Genomic DNA, 20,069 nt, shown 5'->3' on the forward strand with positions numbered 1-20,069 from the left:
ACTTGTTTGTAAAAACTAATAAAATTTCACGCTAAATTTGACAAAACGTATAGTGGGATTTACAACTTCCGTAGTAAAAATGACCACTTATTCAATGGGTTTTATAACTTGTTTTCAGGGGATGAGCAGCTTGTTTCTAAAAACCAATAAAATTCCATGCTGAATTTTACAAAACATAGAGTGATATTTACAACTTTTGTAGTGAAAATTACTACTTCTTAAATGAGTTTTGCAACCTCTTTTTAGGGGATGAGCAACTTGTTTCTAAAAATCAATAAAATTTGACGCTGAATTTTACAAAACACACAGTGATATTTACAACTTTTATAGTGAAAATGACCACTTCTTAAATGGCTTTTGCAACCAGTTAATTCAACGTGACTACAAAAGTTGTCACTTTTATTAGTTTTTACAAACAAGTTGTTTATCTCCTGAAAACAGGTTGCAAAACCCATTAACAAAGTAGTCACTTTCACTATAAAAGTTGTAAATCAAAATATGTATTTTGTAAAATTCATAATTAACTACATGTATAGTAAAATTTACCATTCACATAGTGGGATTTACCATTCACGTAGTGGGATTTACCAAAAACCAGCAGACATATGACAGCAGTTACGTAACGTAATTGCTTGTCATTGTTTTCTGATTTCCACTTCATCTTCCCCGCAGGTTCACTCCCTCTCTCACTACAAATCCTCTTTCCCACAACCAAAACCTACCAAATCAACAATCTCTACAGAATAGTGATGCGAAGGAGTAAGATAATAGCATTTCCAACATTCTTCTTTCCTTCTTCCCGCATTTCATCACCGTCGGTCTTCCTCTCTCCTTTCTCTCACTGCGTCGCTTTCTTCCTCTCTCCTTTCTCTCACTTTCAGACAGGGCATTTTGGTCTTTTGGCCAAAAATCTGAATTCCAGATTGATACCCAGTCCCCTATATGTCATTTTACTTATTCAGGTCCCTTATTTGTCTTTTTGGAATTCAGGTGGTATTTTATTGTCATTCTCCCTTTAAAAAATTGTAGTAGTTTTATAATTTTCTTTTAATTAGTTTTATTCATCTTTTCTTGCGACTGAACTCAAATCTGAATCTGGTACTCGACAATTGAGTTTGCATATACTCCTCTGATCCTATTTATAGAATAGAGAGAGAAGTTTTTTTAATCCTATTTATAAGTCATTTTATTAAATTTTCAGCATAAATATATTATTTTGTCTTTCGTTTATTATAGTGTAGACAGTTATTTCTTTTGAAACGTGTGTATATTAAATATGGATAAAGTTAAAAAATTATCATATTTTAATCAAGAGTTAATACATTTTAATGTTTTTTTAATCTGTGTGAAATATACTGGAAGTACTTTATAAATAGAATCAGATGAGTATTGTTCTTTTGATTTTGCGTTTTCTATTTTAATTATGTTACTCATGCCTCCATACATTTATATATCAAAGTATCAATAAATTGAATTTGATTACATATTCATCTATCAATAATACTAAGAAAAACCTTAAAAATATTTAAAATGTAGAAAGAGAGATCCTCAATGACCAGAATATATCTCACAGCTAAAAGATCATTGGCAAATTATTCAAATATTAACCACTAAAATGATATTCTTATCAGTAATAAAATTCAAACACACACTCCTATAAGGTATGAGTTTTATTCTTATAAACTAATAACCAAAACTTAAATTTATTACGATGTTATTATCCTTCGATATAATTTTTTAAAATGCTTTAAAAAATTGCTCATAATGTTACCGTCAAATTCCTGGCGTAGAAAGTGGATTAATAGATCCAGTGTTGTGGCATTTGAAATATATATACACAAAAATAAATACCTTTTTTGCCACATACAATGTATAAAATATGTTGGGAAGAAAAAAACATAAAAGCTGCAATACGTAAAGTGTTTTTGAAGTCAATTGTGGTTTCCTTTGATAAAGTAAAATGATATTACCAAAATACTAAGGTACTAAAAACTTTACTACGTGGTCGAGATGGCCAAGGATTAGTCAGTCAGATTGGAGTCAAATCGAACTTAAACCAGTGAAAAATAAATAAGTTAAAATTAATTTAAATTCTCATTATCTCATCTAAAAGACTAAATATCCATTTAATACATTGAATCTCTAACAAAATAATCATACACTTACATTTGCTTTTCAGTTTTCCCTACAATCCCCTTGACAAATCAACATTATAGTAATATACTACTAAAATAATTTAATATTTATTCTAGCAAAATATCAAAATAGATTTATGGTAACAATATTCCTATCTACAATCCTTTAGTCACTAAACTAATAATTTTTTAGAATTAAAACAACTTTTTATTTTTTTTAAAAAAAATAATCAGGTTAACCAAAGAAGTCAATAGTTTTTGCTGGTGGCCGATTGGTTTAGTTTTTAATATTATGCAGAATACTACACACATATTTATATGCATACACTCCCTCTTATCCTAAATATATAAACTAGATGAGGGGTTCATTTGGGTCCTAAATATACTACCTCCCAAATTTTTGGTTTTTTATCTAAAAGTATTTTTATTGATTACACATATTAGTGGGCTCTCAAAAAAAGAGTAATTCCAATGCATATGATTAAAAATGATGGCCTAGGGAAATCAAGACTCATTTGTTGCAAATAATTAATTAATTTTCTTAATATTTATAAATCAGTTATCTAGTTTTTATATTAAGGATTAGAAATAGCATATATAAAAGTTGTTTCATGTAAATGAAGACTTTAAGGTCTATTCACAAGTCAAACACTCTGTGCACCTAATAAGTTGTTGAAATAGCATGTCTTACAAGATCGCTTTATGGCTTATACAATGTCACTAATGACCCTTTTTATTATTATTATTTTTTTTTGCTAGTGTGTTGTGATATTAAAAAGGGAGAATTTTAGTAGAGGACTATTGTAGCATCTTATTTAAAAAGAAGGATAAAAAATTCTAAAATCTCAGTTCAAACCTTGAAGTTTGAAATGAAAATAAGTTTGAGAACAGAATGTCTAAAATAACCTTCACTTCATACTTAAAAAAAAAAAACCTTAACCTGAAATAAAGAGCAAAAAAAAAGAAGAAGAGAAACTTGAGGAAGAAAAAAAAAAAAAAAGACGGGATATATCAAATCGATGCAGTAATGGCCTAATGTGGTCTCGCATTGTTGTATTATTAATTGTGTGTTATATATTTTAAATTTCATTTAATTTACATTTTTGCAATTTATTCTATTCTTGCAAAATTTTCTTAAACTCCTCTAAAATTGAAATGATTAGTAATGTTTAAATAATTATAATATGTTGATTTGAAAAAATACATTAATACTTTTATTTAATCCTACTTAATTTTACTGATTTTCTAATTCTAAAAATTATAGTTTATTGTATTCATGGATTAATAAATTTTTAAGCGCTAATAAACATTTTAACAAGTACTCTACGTAGAATAACAAGTGTAATGATATGAAAAATCCTGCAAGTCTTTACTCTTTACTCTTTACTTTTATTCTAACTTGTTGGATTTATTAAACCAAAAGGTCCTAAAAAAATCTAAAACTTTAAATCAATCTCTTAACCCCCATTATAAAATTAAATGGATAAGAGAAAAAGAAAATAGGAAACTAGATCAGAGCATAATCTTCTAGAACAATCCTTGACCAAAAGGCTTTATTCAAAGCAAATAAAGAAAAAGAAAACTTAAAGAAACGAATTTAAATCATAATTAATCCATAATGATGCCTTCTTGACCCTTCTTGAAGATTCTTGGATGTCACCTACGATCCTTGTCCAAGGCACATACTTATCACATGGTATTTTAAGTTAATTCTTCAATCTGAACCCCACATGGGCTTTGTACATCACCTTGTTAGGCTTCTAGCAATGTGATCACCATTTTTGGACTCTTTTTAGGCTCACTAAAATGTGCTTCCTTCAAATAAATGGGCTCCAACTCTTTTAGCTCTCTTATTAGACAATTCAGGGCCTCCTTCATAGCTTTGGTCCTTGCTTTTGTCACTCGGCTTCCAATTTCTTGTAATAGATCTTTCAGAATGTTGGACTTCTTTGTTTAGGCTCCTTGCCCTTGCTTTTGATCACACCATGCTCCTCCATCATAAACATAAATTCCAGTTAAAATTAAGCACAAAAAAACCCAAATATTAATCCAACTTTAGAATAAAAATAGTGACAATTTAGAACTAAATTGTCTCAAGGAAATATAACTCAAAGTTATTTAAAACTAAATAATCTCAAGGTCTTGAATTCAAAAGACAAATTGTGGTCTTTATATGCTAGCCCAAGGCTTCAGCTTCCTTCATACTCCTTCCAAATTGTCTCCCAAGGAAGCACAAGCTCCCATGGATGACATGAAATTAATGGAATAATGGAGGATGATTGATACATTAATAAATGGAATGAGAATTAATGAGTGAAGAGGGAGTTGGCCCCTTATCTCACAAGGGAAAGTTTTTTTTTTTTAAAAGAGCAAGAAAGGGCTTTTAGGTATAAGAATTAAATCCATTTAAATTTAGCCATTTAGGAAAAGGCTTTTACATTAATAATGATGCTTGAACTCCAAGAAATAATTTTGTACCATTAGATTTTCTCTTTTGCTCTTCCTCAACCTATAAGAATTTAAGTGCATCTATTAATGTAAATTATATTCAAGTATAATATAACCTATATCAAAATTAAATATTAGATATGCACAAAAATGAGGTAAGAAATTACAAAACTTTCTAAAAAATCAATATCTCTCTAAAAATGAGAATTCTTTCCAAAGAAATAGGAAATATTAATTTCAAGCTAAAAATAGAAAATCACAAAATATTCATATTTTCAATCTAAAATTCCAGTTTTTCTAAAAAATCCTAAAATTAATCAAGTAATCTAATAATGCATAAGAAATCTATTTAAGCCCAAAATATCATTTAATTCCCAGATTAATAGTAGCCAAGTGAATATCTGTCACTTTAAACTTTATGGCATGTGTGATTCTACACAGACATAATTGAACTTTATTTTTTTGTTCTGAAAGTTTTCGTGAAATAATAACATTACTTTGAAAGTATGGGGGGGGAGAGAGCAATCACTACTGGAAAAAAGACATTTAACGTTGCATAATAATGGCGGTTAAGAAGAAAAACACTGTGAAAAAAAAGATGGTGGCATTTTTGTAAATAAATTGCTTGACTGTTGATTTTTCACGACGGTTATTAAGAAAATCGCCATGAAAAGTTTTAAAATAACCGAGAATAGGGTTCAGTTTTACTCATTTTCACAGTTTTGGATCAGTGCGCTGTGGTCCCCCCTATCCCACCACCAACAAACTTCCATTATTGGCCATTCCCTAGCCTTTTACACAGTTTAAACTCTTCCATTTAGCTTGTGGTATCTTGCCGCCGTCCACCGCCATTTGAATGCCCAACTTCGTGTCTTTGAATCATCGTACTGAGTGAATATCCTCTTCTTTCAATCTTTTCAATTTTTTTTTGGTTTCTTGGATGTTTTGACTATAAAAATATATTGTATTTCAAATGGGTTCGTTAGTTTTACATTGTGATTGGCTTGCATTGTTGATTTTGCGTTTTTTATGTGCTTGAGTTGTTGATGGGTGGCATTGGTGTGAGAAAACTTCAATTACTTCCTATATACAGTATTAGAAACATGTTTAAATATTTGAAGTTGATTAGTTTTAAAGTTTTTGATTTTTTTAATAATTTTTTGATATTTATTTCAATTTTTTTAATTTTTTTGTAATAAATTTGATAATTTAGTAATAAATAATCTGTTAATTGTTTTGTGATTTTTTTTTTGTTATGAACTTTGATTGATGATAAAGTGTTGTTTAAAATTTCATTGCAAATGGATATCATTTGTGTTCCCGTTTGGCATTCAGAAGTTTTAGCTATAAGAATCTTTATTCATTGAATTGGTTGGAAATTGAATTCTTATTTTTGTTTTATTTGTTATATTTTTTCAATTTTATCCTATCTTTAATTTGTTTGTTACGTTGTTAAGTTGGTTTGGTTGATTGACTGATTTGTTTATTTTTTATGCAGATTTAGGATTTGTTATAGGAAAAATAAGAATGGAGGATGTAAAGAGAATAATATTTTTACAAAAATTTACTTCTTTATGTATATATGTGTGTTAATTAATTTTTACAAAAAAAATAAATTTTATATATAAATCTATTTTTATTTATTTCTATAACTTTAAATTAGAAACAAGTGTTTGAAAAAAAAACTATATTAAATTAATTTAATATTTTTATAAAACTTTATGCATGTTAAAATATGCTATGAGGAATAGTTTTAATTTTGATTAAAATAATTTTTGTTTAACTATTTTACAAAACTTATATATGTTTGTTTGATTTTACATTTTTATCAACATTTTCGCTTATTCACTATATACACCAATTTTTAAGAAGTAACATAATCTAATTTTTAAAAGTAATTATATATTTCATTTTTTATTATAATATATTTAATATATTTATGGTCCTTTTAAATAATTACAATTTTTAAGAATCTTTATAATAAATATAACTTTTTCTTGGTCCTTCACTCTAATTTTCCTTTTGTTGTATATTTAAGGGGAAATTCTGTTAATTTTTTATTTTTAAAAAAGAGACATTCCCTTTTATTTATAATTAAATGTTAGTCAATTTTAATTTATTGACTAAGATTTAATTATTTTATTATTTCAATATTTGAATTAAGGAGTTAGAATTGAGCTTGACAACTATAGTCATTGACTCTGTAGAATAATAGATCGTAGTTGGATGAAAGCTAAGAGAATTAGCAAAGAATATGAGGATGGGGTTGAAAGGTTTTTTCAGTTTGCTTAGAGAAATGCCCCTAGTCAAAGAGATAGATTGTACTATTATCCTTGTGTCAAATGCTTAAACAATAGTCGGAGGAATATTTCTGAGATAAAAAAGCATCTTATCTGTTATAGGATAAATTTGAGGTATACAAATTAGATAGCACATGGAGAAATTAGAAAGACTATGCTGTCTGGAAAGAAGAGGTTGTGAATGAAGACTTTGGTGATAGAATGTTGGATATGTTTTGTGACATAAGGTCTAAATCATCTACACAGTTCTCTCTGACTTTTGAAAATTTGTGTAGTGATGTAGAAACGCCTTTATACCTAGGGTGTAAAGATGATTACACAAGGCTGACAACTGTGTTTAAATTGATGAACTTGAAGGCCAAAAATGGTTGGACCGATGCTAGTTTCACAGAATTATTTGAATTGTTGAGTGATATTCTTCCAAAGGGGAATTCACTTTCAAAACGAATGTATGAGACAAAGAAAATTTTGTGTCTGATGGGTTTAAAATATAAGAAGATACATGCATGCCCTAATGACTATATTATTCAGAAATTAGTATAAGGGATGAATAAGTGCCCTAAATGTGGGACTTCAAGATACAAAGTTAAGAAAGATGATGGTGATTATAATGAGATGCCCAAAGGTTCCCCTTTGAAGGTTTTGTAGTATCTTCTAATAATACCACGATTTAAGTGCCACAGAAGCAAAAAACTTGAGATAGCATTTTGATGAGAAAATATGTGATGGAAAGCTTCGTCACCCAGCAGATTCTCCTTAATGAAAAACAATAGATCAAAAATTTCTTCAATTTGGCAGAGAGCCAAGAAACCTTTGGCTTGGGCTTTGTACGAACAAAATTAATCCATATGGTAATCTTAGTAGCACACACAGTGCTTGGCCGGTGCTCCTCGTAATTTACAACTTGCCTCCTTGGTTATGTATGAAAAGAAAGTATATCATGCTATCTTTAATGATCTCGGGGCCAAAACAGCTGGAAAACGATATCGATGTGTATTTGGAACCTTTGATTGAGGATCTGAAGAAATTATGGGAGGAAGGTGTTGATGTGTTTGATGCATATAAATAGGAGACCTTCAATTTATGTGCCATAATCTTCACTATAATAAATGGCTTTCCGGCATATAGAAATTTGTCAGGATACAGTGTTAAGGGGCATAAAGCATGTCTGATATGCAAAGAAGGCACCCACTACATGCAACTTAAACATGGCAAGAAGACAATCTACCTTAGTCACAGAAGGTTTCTTAGTCGGCACCACCCTTACCGTAGGTTGAAGAAAGCATTTAACGGCTCACAAGAATATCAGATGGCTCCAATACCATTAATTGGAGAAGAAGTTTATCAATGGGCAAAGGGAATTAATATGGTCTTCGGTAAAAAGAAGAAGAAGACTGCCAGTGAGAGGAATATATAGAAAAAAAGATCTATCTCTTTTGATCTTCTATATTGGCAAAGTCTTGATGTGAGGCATAGTCTAGATGTGATGCATGTGGAGAAGAATGTGTGTGAGAGCCTGGGTGGTACACTTTCACATATAAGTGGAAAGACTAAAGATGAAAGCAATGCAAGACGAGACTTAGTCAAAATTGGAATAAGAAAACTCCTCCACCCACAAGAAAGAGATGGTAAGAGGGCTTATTTACATCCAACTGTGCACACATTATCAAAAGAAGAGAAAAGAACTTTATGTGGTTTTGTTAATAGCGTTAAGGTGTCACAAGGTTGTTCTTTTAATTTAAGCAAACTTGTTTCAATAAAAGATTTGAAGATAATGGGGACAAAGTCTCATGATTATCACGTGTTGATACAACAATTACTTCCACTTGCTATTCAAGGCATTATGAAAACTGATGTGAGAAGTACTATTTCAAGACCTTATATGTTTTTTAGTGCCATTTGCAGCAATGTCATTGATCTTGTTGAGTTAGATGAATTAGAAAATGAAAGTTATGTGATCCTCTCCTAATTGGAAATACACATTCCTCTATTATTTTTTGACATTATGGTCTACTTGATAGCTCGTCTTGTGCGAGAAATAAGACTTTACGGTCCTGTGTGTTTAAGGTGGATGTATCTATTTGAGAGATACATGAAAATCCTAAAAGGGTACTCTAAGAATCCTTATCGGCCTGAGACATCAATTGTTGAGAGATATTTAGTTGAGGAGTAGTTGAGTTTTGTAACGCATATCTTAATAGGGTAAAGCCAATTGGACTTCCTCAATCTCGACATGATCAGGGGAGAAGCAAGGGAACACGGGGTGTCATAGTGAGGTTTATGTCAAGAGAAGTTGTAATGCAGGTGCATCTATATATTTTAAACAACACGGATGAAGTTTTGCCTTACTTGAATACTCACAAGAATATGCTGAAGAACTTGAATCCAAGAAAGAATGATATGTAACTAGCTAATGAACATAATAAGTCATTTGCAGAGTGGTTCAAGCAAGAAGTATTAAAAGATGGCAATCCTTCTGAGACAATACAGAGGCTAGCTGCAGGGCCTTGTTTTGATGTTTTTTGTGTTAGGGAAGATATGACATAAATGGTTATTCATTTTACACAAAACCTCAAGATGATAAAAGTACCATGCAAAATAGTGGGGTGATGGTAGTAGCCGAAGCTATGCATTTTGCTAGCTCTAAAGATAGAAACACAACGTTGGCGGCAATATCCTATTATGGAATAATAGAAGATATATGGGAGGTTAGTTATATCAAGTTTAAAGTTGCCGTCTTCAAATATAAGTGGGTTAATAGTAATGCCGTGCAAGTAGATGAAGAATTTGGATTTGTTTCAATCGATCTTGAGAGGTTTGGATATGGAGATGAGCCATTTATTTTAGCAAGTCAAGCGAAACAAGTGTTTTATGTTCCAGATCTAGCAAAGAAGAAATTGTCTATCATGCTTCAAGGTAAGAGGCAAGGAGTTGGTGGAGATGATAGTGACTCAGAGTTTAATCTTGATGACACCCCGCCTTTCATAGCTACTCGACCTAAAACAGTTGAATTAGATTTGGTAGATGATAACTATGCTATTAGAGATGATCATTATGAAGGAATTTAAGAGGATAATCGTTGTAAGGCCCAAATAAATTATTTGATGTTTCTTATTAAATTCATTTCATATTTATTATTATTGTTCATAATATGATGTTTTTTTGTTAAATATACTTAATGTTTTATATTAACTTGATATTTCTTATTCTTACATTTATTAATTGGTTGTTCTCTGAACAGGAAATGGACGAATCCAGTCAATAGGGTTCTGGCGATAACAGCTCCTTTACTAGCCAGAGAAAGGGTAGAGGGCCAACGCGTATGAGGCATTTGGCTTTACGTGATGAGAACATACAGCCCATGAGGATCATAATGGAATTTGATGATGATTTAAAGCCTGCAGGAAAGACTGGGATTTACTAGTTATATGGATTATGTTGCACATAGTAAGATTGGGATTGATATTCCTAGCTGGAAGAAGGTCGACAAAGATTTGAAGCAAAACATTTTGGAGGATATTTTGGTACATTATGAATTCTTTTCTCTATTTTTTTCAATTATAATTGCTTATTTACTTATAACCCTATGCTATTGTATTGTAGCTGACATTTGATATGCCCGCCACTGAGCAAATGAGAGACCATCTGTTTAAGCAACTTGATGAACGATGGAGGGATTTTAAATCCACGCTTACAGAGCACTATATTTGTGGAAAAAGAAAGGGTGAGCATTCTAAGGAGAGATACCAGTTTATTAGCGACGAGGCATGGGAGAGTTTTGTGAAGCAACGTGAAGACCCTGCATTTCATGTTTGGTTTCTTCAAACTTAGTTTTTAATCAGTTCATATTTTATTTAACTAAACTAATTTTGTTGCATTTGTTTCATTGTCACAGGCATTGAGTTAGAAGAACAAGCAAATATCTAAGTAGAATGTGTATCCACATATCATGTCTCGTACAGAGTATGGTGGGTTGGAAAAAAGTATGATGGAGGAGTGAATGAAAAATACACAAATGGTTGCTACTTCAGATCTTACTGGCTACATTCCACTCATTGAGCATCCTTCTCGCCAAGAAAAATAGAAGGTGACAAGGATTAAAAAGGGTCAATATATTACTCCAAAGTCTGCTGCTGTTGCTGAGAGGATTGTACGTAGGAGTGTTCAATTTGTCCCATCCCGGTCGTTCCATCCCGGTCCCGGTGAGTTCGGGACGGGACGGGACGGGACAAAAAAAATTTCAGGACGGGATGGGACAGTAACCGGAACGGGACGCGGGACGGGGTTGTCCCGTCCCGTCCTGTCCCGGGATTTTTTTTTCTTTTAAAAATTATTTATTAATAATTATTATTAGATTATTCAATTTACTTATTAATAATAACTCTTATTTTTATGGTGATTTGTAGCTCTTAAGTTGTAGTATTATCTCAACAAAATCTCCTTCCTCAATAAAATAATTCATAAAGTCATTATATAGTGTTTTTTTTACGATATTTTTTTTATAGTATTATTTTTACACCTTTTTTATGCTATATAATTAAGCTTTCTACATAATATTTTTTTTATAATGTTTTTATCTTTAAAAGCCCAATAAAAAATAAGTATTAAAACATAAAAAAATTCATATAAAAAATTATGGTATCTTTTTTTTTTAAAAAAAAAGAGGAAGCGGGACGTCCCGGTCCCGTCCCGTCCCATGAACACCCCTAATTGTACGTAATATTTATACATTATGCTTCAAATTGCTTTTTTCAATTATCTTAAATTGAATTTGTTGCTTTAATGTTACAGGATACACTTGAGGAGCAATTATCCCAATGTATATTCATCCCTCAAGGACAGATGGATATCTTAGCCACTGCCATTGGAAAGACTGACCATCCTGGCAGAGTCAGAGGGGCCCCTAATGGATTGGTATTAAAGAATTTTTTGGCTTTGGTTCATGAAGAAGCATTGGATCATCCTCTGCTAATATGGTATCTAAAGAGGAGCTCGACTAGTGATTACATAAAGAAATGAAGAGAGTTCGAGCTGAACTCAGTGAACAACACAAGGCAAAGATGCAAAAGATACATGAGGAGTTTGACGCCAAGTTTCAACAGGCTATGATGATGATGGGCACGACCAGATTCTAGATGCCCCGAGTGTCTAAACTTCTCAGGTAATAATCACACATCTTTTCAAATCTTTTAAAGGTTCATTTCATCCATGTAAACTTATTTAATATGCCTTAACTAATTTCATATTATATTTCAGGGTTCATCTATGATAAAAAGTGAGAAGGGCGGTAATAATCAGACACAACAATTGATACTGTCTGATCTTGACCCTAGCCCTTATCCTGTCGAAGATGATGGAATCCGTGTGCTTTTTATGTGAACTTTGGAGATTCATCTGTTCATGTCGCTAATGGTCGAGCATTCTTGGGCACAACGATCTATGGCATGAAAGTTCCAAAGGATCAAGTAAGGGTGACAGTGGATAGGATTCTTCATGGTCATGGTGGTACACCAGTGCCCAACACTACTGATGAGGTTCAACTATTGGCTCGGGCTAAAGGACATTTCATTTTATGGCTAAAGAGACTTGTTACAAAGCCATTAACGAAGAAGGCAACATCAAACAAGGCCATAAAGAGCGCATCATCAGATCTTGCCCTTATGTATTCCAGTTTGGAGGTTCTTTATTTTGTAGTGACAAATATGGATAAGCCTGTTACTTTCAATATGCCGTTAGGGATTGTGGGTTCAGATGTAACATACAACTTTACCATTGACAAGGAGGATCTTGTTCAATTCCTCAACTTTGAGAAGCTGGATATAGTCTTTATGCAGCTAGCTATTTTATAAGTTACAATATCATTTTCTTAATTCATGTTATATTTATGCATGTCCTAATGTTTCTTATTTGATCAACAGGCACTTTACTCAAATCTGCTAGCAAAAAGGACTTGAAGGAACATATGACTTTATGTGTCCTCAAAAGGTGCAGAAAATAGTCAATATTATGGAAGCAAAGTCGATCTACATGATGACCATAATGACTGAGACAAGAAAGCAAATATATTTTGCACCTTATATGGAAGGGTAAGTATATTATTGTATTTGAGCTACACAAGTTGTCTGTATATGATTATAATTAACATGGTCGTATTAGCATTTATCATTGGACCCTAATTGTTTGTATCCCTTTTGATAACAAAGTCTACTGGTTTGATTTCCTTTGTGAAAGTCCATCAGAAGAAATCAGAGATGTCATCGACACGTTAGTTTATGTTTATATATTTATTACATGTGAAGTTCATAAAAACATGCTCTAACATCATTAAATTTTATTGTTGATAGGGCTTTTCATAGTTTTAATGTTTTGGCGATAAAGCAAAATAGACAACCATCAACATGGATTCTCCCAAAAGTATGCTATTTTGAGCTAAATATATACTTTTAAATCTTTTTCAATATTAAAGTTAATGTTTATAATCAAAGTCTAATATTCAATTTTATATTTGAGTTTGTTAGTACTGTTGTCAACAAGAGAGTATTGAGTGTGAATATTATGTCATCTGCTACATGAATGGCATCATTGAGACATGAGTGACTGAGAAATTAGACGAGGTAAAGATAAGTTACATTGCATGTAATTCTTCAATTCTTTTCACATTTTTGATTAAGTCGACTACGTTATCTTTGATTTACAGGTATTTCAAAATGCTGCTCCATATCAAATGGAAGAAATCAACTTGATGAGGGACTCTTTGTCAACAATATTGCTACAGAGTTTTGAAAATTTAAAATAGTTACATCATTCCTCAAAAAATTCATTTTTAGATTTTTTTCTGTTAGTTTCCTCCCTATACATGTTCCTCAGTTCTATTGTGCAGATAGAATTAACTTAGCTTGTTACTATTCTTTGAATTATGCCTTTACTTGTTGTTAGGAGAAGTAGCAAGCTAAGGTATCATCTTGTAGTTATAGGATTGGTTTCTGTCCTGCCTAGACAGATTCGAACCCTTGTAAGCTCTTTGTACCTATGTTAAAAGAAATTTCAATGCTTGCTGCACTATATGTATTAACCAGCTAGTTATGGTCATCTTGAAATAGTTCTGTATATTCTGCACTGCCTGGATTTATTTGGTAAACTACAGGGAGCTAAAAGAAATAAATGCAGTATTATTAAAAAAATATGTTTTTAAAAATAACTGCCGTTAAAAACATTTACCATGATGGTTTTATTAATAACCTTCATGGAAATTTGATTTTCCATAGTGGTTTTTAGCATGACCCCCGAAACGCTGTGGAAGGTCTATTTTTCACAGCCGTTTTCAACTACCGTTTTTTATTTACCTTTTAACGTTGACTGTATCCATTGTGCCTCTAAAACCACCATTAAAAACCCTTATAACTGCCGTTAAAAGTTTTTTTTTTTTGGCAGTGAAAGTTACTCAAATTTAAGCAAACCATGCAAATAGAAAGCATTAGGTCATTGGGTTGAGGGATAATCTCTTACTGCATCCTTGGATTTTTTAATTCTTTTTGGCCAGCCTTGCATTTTTGGAATTTTGACAACCTTGCATTTGTGGAATTTTGCGTGAGCTATTTATTTATTTACTTATTAGAATTATTATTATTATTATTATTATTATTATTATTAGAATAAAATGCTCTAACTACTCTCTATTTTACTTAAATTATAAAAATATCTCCTCTATTTTGAAAATATATGAACCTTCATTAAAAGTAAAAGGCATGTTACACAAACCTTTCTTATAAATTTAAGATTTCATTTCCATTAATCCAACCATTAGGTGACTGTTAAATTTGACTTTTAAACTTCTATTTTGACCAAAATACCCCTCATTAACATAAAAGTTATTTAAACATTTATATTTGTCAAAAACTAATTTTTGATGCAACAAAAAACAACTTTAATACACGTATTTTCAAATTTTAATATGCAAATTTTTTTTTAATTTTGATTATATTATAAAATTTTATAATTTTAATTTTTTACTGCATAATGAAACTTATTTATTTAGATTTCTTTTGAATGGCTGGCAAATATATTTAATAAGTATCTTTTATTGTATAATATAAATTGTCTGAGATACTATAGAAATCATTTAAATTTGTAATTTAAAATTTTGAAATAAAATGTTTGTTAGAAATATTTATAACGTATTTAGTCTATTATTTATTTATTAAAAAATTAATCAAATTTTCATTAAAGGTTTTTATGTCCATTAAATAAACTAATTAATTTTTCATCTCAATATGATAAAAACACTAAACAAATAACTATTCATAAAATTAAAACAATCAAGGAAAAAAATTTAAATTCATCAAAATTATTTCGCCAAAATTTAGAGATTTAGTGCGATAAAGGGTAAATTAGTAAATAAAAGGTAGCTTAATATAAATTTTAATTAAAAAAGTATCTTTTTATAATATTCTTAACAAAATTAATGATTTAGATTTAAGTGTATGTTTACAAAATAGAGAGACAGTAGATATAATTAGAGCAAAAGGTAAGAGGTTAGAGTATTTTACTCTTATTATTATTCAATTGTGGTACCATGCGCCGCGGCCATGCACCCTCGTCCGTGATTTTACGAAGTTGAAACTACCTTTGTAAAGTTCAGTTAATTATTGTCATGTATTTGTGATTAGATCCTATTGCTTTCATGATACGCTTCCAGTCCTAAATATAAGACTCTTTTTGTAGTATAAATTACACTACAAAAAGGATCTTATATTTAGGATCGGAGTAGTACTATCTTTGATCCTAAATATAAGAGTTAGTTTATTAATTTGAATAAATTAAGAAAATTATAGTTAAGTTAGTTATTTTGTAATAAATAGATGTTGTCTTTCCTAAAATATCCTTACTAATCAAGTGTATTGGCTAGAACTACTATTATTATAAAGACTATCTTAAAAAATGAATAAACATGATAAAATGAATTTGGGTTTTATATTTATGACCAAAATAAAAATCAAATAAATTCTTATACTAAGGACTAGGGGTAGTCTATTATTTATAGGTGGCAGGATAACATCATGACAGAATCTAAAAAATCTTCGTCAACTTGTTCAATATATATAATTTAATTTTTGTTTAACTTATTTGATGTTTTTTCCTCCTCTCTTCAATTTTCAAAGCACGTATAGACCTTATTAGAACTTCTAGGTTTCGAGACGATTACTTGAATAATGTTTTCTCCGTGCCTTTTATTGGGATTTTTGGAGGAAGAGTAATTTTTTGATAAACAAGTAAATCTATCAGGTAGTAACTTTTCTTACGAGGAAGGACCCAAGAATGAACTCATGACAAGGGTAGAATATAATATCATCAAGTTTGAGTTTTTATTTTAAATTGTATTTCAAATTTAGAAAATGATTGTTCTTCTTGGGTGTTCTACTCATATTAATTTTGATAGTGGAAAATTCTAATATGCTCTATGCATATAGTACCATCTACGCCCTCGCTTATTGACAAACTCACCTCACTCATTTCATTTTGTTGAATGATGATTTAAATTACATTTTAAGATAGGGAAGCCAGAAATAATTAAGGAGAATTTTTATTCACTTTGATTTGACAGATGTTTTCTTTTGGTTTAGCTGTTTAATTTTATAAAATATCTTTTTAGTACTCTACTCATAAAACCATTAATCTCAACATTAGAAATATCGATTTTGTAATTTTAAATCCTGACAAAAAATTATTAAATAGTATTAGCTCTGGTCTTTAATATAAAAGCTAATTGACTAATTTAAGTTAATTAAGAAAATTAATTAAACTAGTTATTTGTAATAAATAAGTATTATATTTCCTAAAATATCCTTACTAATCAAGTGTATTAACTAGAATTACTATTATTACAAGGACTATCTTGACCAAAAAAAAAAAGAAGATAAATATCAAAGACAAAGTGGATCGGAGTCTTATATTTAGAACCAAAATAAAAGTCAAACGAGCTCTTATATTAAGAACAAGAGGTAGTTATATATTAAACCTATTTTTTTATTAAAAAAAAACTCATTGGAAAGCAACATATTTTGAAAATTCTTTATTAGCGTTTAAAATCTTAATGTTGGCATTGTCTATTAATGGAATCAATATAGTAACGGTTATGACTGAAAAAACACTTTATACAATTAAAATTTTGCATCAAATTAGAAGGGACAAAAGCATTTGCCAAACTTTAACCCAAAAGATACCATTATATGAAGAAAAAAATTAGTTTACATAATTGTAGGGTGTGAAACAATCAGAGAATATGAGACTATTAACTTAGAATAAATATTTTCAAGAAAAAATTCCATGAAGGAGTGTGGGATATATAATATCATAAAACGTGAAAAAAAAAAATTAGTTGGTTATGCGCATGCGGACGATATAGATGTCTTTACAACGTTTTATAACAATGAGCTGTTTTAATAATTATATGGTCTGTAATGATTTGAGCAAATTGACGACTATTTTAACAATTCCAACATCTTTCCAGAATATATGACATTGAGAAATGAAAGGTAAGATATAATCCTCTAGTCCTATTTATAAATCATTTCGAATACGTTTTATACAGATCGAGAAAAACTTAGAACTCATTTGGCATAATCACATTGCAGGCTTGTAATGGTAATGATGATTACATTACCATAAGAGGGATGTTTGGTTATTCTTTGGTATGATAACGGGATTTACCATGGTAATTGTGATTACTAAAAAATTAGTAATTTCTATTCATGCCTCCCCCATGTGAATGCTCACTTCCATCTTATTGCATGTTTGAAAAGTCTTATTTATCCTCAATTCTATTTGTTTAGTAGTCTCCATCCTTCCTTCTTTTTTATATCATCCGCCTCTTATTGCACCCCACCGCCTACGCTGGCAAGGACATGGCCATTGTGAACGCTGCCGCACCAGTGCCAACACCCATCAGCCACCACCATATCTTATCTCTTTCTTTTAGAATGCCTCTGTAAGATCCCAAAGTCATCACTTCCCTCTCTCCCTCATTTGCTATCATTGGCCTCGCCTTCTTCACTTCCCCGCATTTCTCCGATCTTTGCCGCCGTCGCTCCCTACTTCACCACTCTGTATTCAATTCAGAAGAAATTTGCCTATGTTATACGTCACCGATGGTGCCCCGAGGTCCATAGAAAGTGGAGGAATAGATCCAGATTTAGATACCTGGAGCGTCATATGCCACCCACAGAGGAGAAGGTATGGTTGCATTGGGCTTGCGTTGATGGAGTATTATACTATTATTCATTATTGGTGGACTCAAAAATGAGAATACGATGTGGGAGGGATTTTTCTTTGGATGTTGCTATTTTGGTCTTTTTATTTTTATATCTATTTAATTAAATATAAAAACTAACCCATTCCTAAAAGCCAACCAAACAAACCCATGGTAATTAACACTGCATTACATAGCATTATATTGTAGTAGTAAAGGGATCAGTAATGAAACCAAACGCGCCCTTAAACTTTATTATTTGGGGTCATTTTCTCTCAGTCATATAAACAGAACCGGAGAAGTAATCAATTAGCTATAGTCCCATTCTTCTCGTTATAAGCATAAGTTATCAACACACAATGGCATTAAAATTGACAGTAATGTTTTTTTTTATTTAAAAGAAATCCTTTCTATAGTTAACAATAGGACAACAATTCTAATATCGAGAGCCAATAGTAAAGAAATCTCCAAAAGTGCTTACTCATTCAGTAACACACCTTGTACCACAAATGAATAACTTGGGGTCGTTTTCTTCTCCTACAATACATGAAAGGGAAACAAAATTAATAACAATAAGCAAAAACTTTGAAACAAGAAGTAAGAGAAGAAAGTAGAAGCTCACTTCAATGCGTCCTTTTCGTGGTGTTATTTAGTTTTGCTTTATTAGCGGCCTTGAAATGTCTCAAAAGCTTCTTGGCTGATTCATTAAGAGGAGAAGCTTCTATCTCTTTTCGTTTCAATGAAGTTCTTGAAGTATTCATGAAAAGCCTAGGAGACACGAAGCGAATATTCTCCATATTTGTTTGCCACTTATCAACATAAACTCCACAGTCAATTATGGAGATATTTGGTGAGTTACACATAACTTGTGTGTCCACATCATTCCAATCCAATTCCAGAAACTTACGAAGCCCTTCCAACTCTTCTTCCCTAAAATTTTGAAGTAAATCAAATGAATACACATGACCTTGTTTACCAAATAAAACAAACACACAACCTTCTTTACTTGCATCTGGCACATAAGGAACATCGCTTTCTATCCATTGCATTTTACAACCATTGATTCTCATAAGAACTTGGAAGAAAAGACTCTTTCTTGTCTTTGCCTCCCTGTTTCAAATGCACTGATAAGACGAGGAAAATTTTTCCCTTGAATACGAAAAAACAATATGCCTCCTTTACAACAATAATCAAACCAATTAGGAAATGTTGTTGCTGGCATATCATCTCCTTTGCTGAACAAGATTTTTGCCTGATTTATCAAAACAATAGATACCAACCACGTTATCAGATTTGAGAACAAATAGAACAATACTCATTTCAATTTATTCATGGATATTCCATTTGAATCAAAATATGAGCATCAAAATTTTGAAGGGGCTTATTTAATGCATTTTTACCCCTAATTAATTATATGGATCTCTCATCTCTCTTTTAACTCATTCTCTCACAAATCTTTCTACACTCATGATTGTTAAGATACAAGCCCAATCGGCTTTAGTCTAGTCATCACCAGCTATAATATTGTTGAGTTGTAACTAGACCGGTTAGTGAAACAGAGTTTAGTTAGAAAAATCTTGAAGTCTATATACGAAAAGCTGGTACTTAATATTCATTTGAGTCAATAAAGGGCGTTATTCAATTCTCTCCTCTTTATTCTCGAGTGGTTACTCATATGTGTTATCAAAACTACTATGCATTGCCGGCAAGGTTCAGAAAGTTCTAGTGCAATTCATGAAGATTCACATATTGCAGCATCGGCTTCAAGATTTTTCATGAACAAAAAAGTTACAGTAAAGCTTGATAATCAAAATTACTTAATGTGGAAACAACAAGTGCAATGCTTACTCTGTTTGCTCGATGGTTTAGCATCGATTCCTCTGAAGACTGTTCGTGTTGATGATAATACGATGGCTCTAAATCTAGCTTATGAAGATTATG

Source organism: Neltuma alba, unplaced genomic scaffold, assembly GCF_004799145.2.
Source record: "Neltuma alba isolate B1F8T4 unplaced genomic scaffold, ASM479914v2 tig00010467_pilon, whole genome shotgun sequence".
NCBI lineage: Eukaryota > Viridiplantae > Streptophyta > Magnoliopsida > Fabales > Fabaceae > Neltuma > Neltuma alba.